This window comes from Sorex araneus, chromosome 2 (assembly GCF_027595985.1).
Source record: "Sorex araneus isolate mSorAra2 chromosome 2, mSorAra2.pri, whole genome shotgun sequence".
In the NCBI taxonomy this organism is placed as follows: Eukaryota; Metazoa; Chordata; class Mammalia; order Eulipotyphla; family Soricidae; genus Sorex; species Sorex araneus.
Window position 1 is genome coordinate 149574235 of NC_073303.1, and position 5629 is coordinate 149579863.

Consider the following 5629-nt stretch of genomic DNA (forward strand, 5'->3'; position numbering starts at 1 on the left):
CAAAAACAAAAATTACAAAATCAATTCACTGTATGTACATATGCACGTACAAATTAAAATATAAATGAGCATTTATTTTGCTCGGGGGGCACATCTTGCTGTGCTCAGGATATACTCCCTGACTCTGGTGCAGGATCACTCATGGCAGCCTTGGGATATGTATGTGGCATATCCCATAGGAGATTGAGCCTGTGTCAAACATAAGCACCTTATCCACTGTATTATCTCTGGACTATAAAATGGACATGCTTATATACGCATAGACCAATACAGATAGATATGTGCATATGTCTATATATGTTATATACAAAAGGAACATTTCCTATTTTTATTTCATCGAGGGACTGTGCTAAAGAAACCCATATTTTAAATCTCAATATGAGTTAACATATATTTCTGTTGCTACTATAAGTCATTGGGATGTTTCTAAATCCTTTACAAGTCTTTGCTGTTGTTCTTTGTGACAGGCTTAAGACATCACCATGAGGAGGGTATTTATTTGTGAGATGCAGAATAGAATTTAAGTTGAAAAATATTAAATAAAAAAAAGACATTGCTCCTTGGTAACACGAATTTGAAATTTAGTGCACCATTTTTTTCTTTTGAGAGCAGAACATTAACATTAGTTTTGTATAATTTCTAGTAGAGATAATTTCCAGAACCACAAGGCAAATTCAAGACTTTATAACCACTAAACACCACGGAAGCAAGAAAAAATAGTGGAGATATTCTAGAACTGGGAAAATGCAATTTTTCAGGAAGGTACAACTGATGACATAAAGCAAAACAAAGAATTGGGAAGTTGTGGAGTTCATGCCTAATTCAATCAGCTTAATCAATGGCTGAATAAATGGCAGTACTCTTACATTATACCAAAAAAGGAATTGGGAAGTCAAGAAAGAAAGGAAAATTAAATTCTATATTTCTGAAAATACATAGACTCTCAAAGCCACTTTTGAATTCTAGTGTGTACTATTGTGTGGTAAATTACTTGTCTAATTGAAGTTCCAAATGGAGACCAAAGGTCCTAGGTCACACCTGTTACATTGAGTAACATTCTGTGATTTATGTCTTTGTGACCTCTTGTGTCATGCTGCTAAGCAAACATTTCTATAGAAAGAAAATGCAAATATATCCACCTCTTTGACAAACACACAAAGCCCTTAAGTCCTTTAGCTGTGATCTTCAAACATTTGTGTTGACACCTGCTATGCCAGCTATAAAATCTTTACAGTACATTTGCTAATAAAACACAGCAAATGGAAACCAACATCAGCTGTAATTAATCATTAATTTTAAAATGTCCAGAAGCATCAACAACATCCTGTTATTGATTAATAGAAAATTGATAGGGAGCAAAACAGATTAGATCTAAATATTTAAAAGTGAATGCATTGTATTATTAGCAATTAGAAAGCACCAAGATGGAAAGAAGTTACTATATTGTATAGCAAAGATAAAAAATCCCGAGGTAATCAAATGGAATTTGAACCTGTAGAAAAAAAATGTGGGAACAAGACAAGGAAATATTTCAGGCAAAAACATTTTAAACTGAGTTGACTAGGTGTTTTGCTTATTGAAGAATGTCAAGACTTCTAGTGAAAAATCAAACTATGGAAATACATAGAAGAAAATAAGAAATCAAAGATATTTCACAAGCTTGTAACTATGTGTTAAATTTCAATATTTTCTAGAGTTTTAATTTTTTAGTAAGATGATAATTTATTAAAGTTCTAGTCAAAATGACATAAATTTATATTTTTATAATTTTTTTAATGTGACATTAACTAACTTAGATTTCAATAGGCCTATCTCATGGCATGTTGAGCTAAAAGTTGAATTGCACTAGAGTTGCTAACACGTACCTAAATGAGAGAATCAGAATATACATATTTTTAAGTACTTTAGATAAACAAATGCATATTACTTATAATAAAGTTTGGGGTATTTTTTCCCATAATGAAAGACAACAGTATTTTAGAAATTTGCCTTGACAAGTATATTTCTATACAAAGACAAACTTTTTCATTTTAACATATATTATTTCAATACTCCAGTGACTTTGAGATTACAAAATCATAAAAATATTCAAAACACTGATAATGTGATGTTTATTTTTGGTGGGGGAAATGTTGAGGCACACTCAGCATTGCCAGCTTACTCCTGGTTCTGTGCTCAGTAATCTTTCCTGGTGAGACTCAAGAAATCATATGTGGTGTGAAGGCTCAAACCCAGGTCTGCATTGTGCAATGCAAGTGCCCGACCCACAATAAGACCCACAATTCTTATTGCTCTTGTCCCTGGGGGCATAATCTTCTAAAATAACAGATAGTTTAATATTTCAATGTTTATTTAAAATATTTTATTTCGTTCATATAAATATATTAACTAATTTTAAATCATTACAGTTCAGTTTTATATTAGCTATTTTTAAAGACTCTATTTTATTTTTACCCATCCCTTTCCTCCATTCGTGTTTTTTTTCCTTGTGGTTCACACCCAGTGATGCTCAGGGGTTACTCCTGGCTCTGCACTCAGAAATTACTCCTGTCGGTGCTTGGGGGACCATAAGGGATTCCAAGGATTGAACTGGGATTGGCCACATGCAGGCAAATGCCCTACCTGCTCTGGCCCCTCCATTACTGTTTTGTCAAATTTTTCAACATCATGTGCTTTATTATATTTCCTTAGTGTCATCTCAATGTGTGCAGCATCTAAATAGACAGCCCCTCATTTATTTATTTATTTATTTATTTATTTATTTATTTATTTATTTATTTTTAATTTTGTTGAATCACCGTGAGATAGTTACAAGCTTTTAAGTAGAGGGGGATGGCAGGCTTGCACTCTTACCTAAGGTATTTGCCAAGAGTTGAATAACCTTACATGTGCTTCCATAAATGTTTGCTGGGAATCACACTCTGGTTGTGGATCCAGGGCATCTTCTAGCTGCAGTGCCCATTAGGAATCACTGTAGTGTTCTAATGTATGCACATGGAGGATTCGCTCCTGGATGAAGTTCCTGCTCATTTTTATTATGATGTTCACAAGTTGTGGTGATCACACCACTGTCGCTGCACTCATCTAACTTTGCCTGTATTGTGGGTGGAAATTATTTGCAGTTTTGAAGATCGCAGACAGCAGACTGTGCTCAGTACAACTGGTTTCAACTGTGATTAAACTTGTTGCTAAACTCTTGCAATGCAGGTGTTCGGAGCATCCCCAGGCCATAGATATTTTTTCAGTATAAGCTTGTGTGATGACGAATTTAGGTAACGGTTGAGCAGCCAGGTTTAGAGTCATAAATATTTCTTGATGCACTCAAATGAATTATTTTTCCTCTTGCTTCATTAGCCCAATAACTCAAAAATAAACAAATCTCTGTTTTCACATCAACATAAAGTCTCAAATGCTTGCTTATCCTTGGAAATAAACTTTTAAAACCATTGAATTGCTTTTTTAATTTTTATCAGGTTTGACTTTGGGAGCCACATCTGGCTATGCTTAGGGCTTACTCCTGACTCTGCAATCAAGGATTTTGAGGAACCTTAGAGTGTGGGGGAGCAACCTGGGCCAGAGCCATGGGATGCAAGTGTCTTACCCTCTGAATTATATATCCAGCCTCCAAAACGTTAAATTTTTTAAAAATTGACTTTAAGAGTCCATAGAGAGAGCAAAGGGGTTAAGACTCTAGCCTTGCATGCAGCTAACCCCTATTTGATCTCTGGCTTCATATGTGGCTCCCTAATCACTGTCAGGCATGATCCCTGAGCAAAGAGCCAGAGGTAAGCCCTGATCACAGCTGAATATGGCCCAAACCTCCCCAAAAATCAAATAGCAGTAAATATTTTGGGCCCTCATAGGTCATTATATAAATAACTATGTAATTATATATATGTGTGTGTGTGTCTGTGCATAAATGTATGTCAGAAACCCAAAAAAGTATCTAAATAGCAATCTAACAAAATGTAACCAATAAACTTTTGCAAGAATTATTTTACTTTCTAAAATTATTTTATAATAATTATTCTATTAATGATTCTGGTAGGGTAATTAAGAATGAGGAGGAGAAACAATTTCCAAATTATTTCATGTGGAGTATGTATTATGCTAGATAGAAATATTGCAATAATAAACATGTGTAAATATTGAGTGATTTTTAAGTAATTAAAGACTATTCTAAGACATTTGGGTTGTGTCAATATTTTGGCTATTTTGATTAGTGCTGCAATGAACATAGGAGTGCAGATGTATTTTCTGTATTGTGCTTTTGGACATTGTGGTTTTATTCTCAGGACTGAAATTTCTGCATCATGTGGAAAATGGAAGCTCAATTCCTAGTTTGTGGTTGATTTCTTTGTTTGGGGGCCACACCAAGTAGTGGTCAGAGCTTACTCCTTGCTCTGCACTCAGGCAATGCTCGGGGGATCATCTGGAATGCTAAGGGTTGAACCTGGACTGACCCCCTCAAGTTAAATACCCTATTCACTGTACTATTGCTCAGGTAACATCAAATCCTAGTTTTTTGAGTAATGTTAATATCTTCTCAAAAAGGCCAGACCCGCTGACATTACCACCAGCAGTGAATGAAGGTCCCTTTTGCCACATCCATGCCCAAACAGGTGGTTGTTCTTTGTGATGAGTGCCAGTTTCTCTGGTGTGATGTGATGTCTCATTATTTATTGTTTTCATTTGCATTTCCATGAAGATCAGAAATGTGGAGAATTTTTCATATGTTTTTTGGCAATTTGTATTTCTTCTTTAAGCTTCTGTTTTACCTATTTTTGATAGGAATGGATTTTTTTTCTTGTAGACTTCTACCAGTGCTTTATATACCTTGGATGTTAACATTTTAACAGACTAGCAAATAGTTTCTCCATACCAGACATCTGTCTTTGTATTCTAGTCATCATTATCTTTGAGGTGCAGACGCTTCTTAACATAATATAGTTCATTTGTTTATCTTCTGCTTGTTTGGTTGGTCAGTGGCATTTTATCCTTGAGAGTTCCTTTGGCTTCAATGTCATGGAGAGTTCTACCTATGTTTTCCTCTATGTATCTTATGAATTCAGGATTGATGTTCAGGTCTTTAATCTATTTTGTATATGCTCTAGAGTTTCTGTGTTCAGTAGCCTGTTCTTGTACTTGAACCTCTTAAAAGATGCCATGTACAAAAGTTAGATCAAATAGATTAAAAGACCTTAAATATAAGATTTAAGGGAGGCATAGGTCACACAAATGTGTAAACTTCCAATCATTATGCTTATCAACCAGAAAAGGATCCAGGAGGTAGTATTTTGAAAATTCTTATTTTGATTGAAGGCTAATATGACAACCTACAAGATAAGCATTTAAAAAGTAAAAGATTTTTCTGAATGATATGGTTCTAGGAAGTAGTACAATAGTAGAAGCAATAGTATAGTGCATAGCACTGTAGCACTGTCGTCCCATTGTTCATTGATTTGCTCGAGCGGGCACCAGTAACATCTCCATTGTGAGACTTGTTACTGTTTTTGGCGTATTACATATGCCGCGGGTAGCTTGCCAGGCTCTTCCATGTGGGTGGGATACTCTCACCCACATGGAAGGTTCTCCAAGAGGGATGGAGGAATCGTACCCAGGTCAAATG

The 5629-nt window shown here is 35.2% G+C and overlaps 1 non-coding gene across 1 annotated transcript; it reads right to left on the reverse strand.

Moving 5' to 3' along the window:
* Positions 1 to 5180: 5180 nt before the first annotated feature.
* LOC129402623 (small nucleolar RNA U13) lies at positions 5181 to 5282 on the reverse strand. Its single transcript, XR_008628737.1, has one exon. It is a non-coding gene; the product is annotated as a small nucleolar RNA U13 (small nucleolar RNA).
* Between the last annotated feature and the right edge of the window lie 347 nt (positions 5283 to 5629).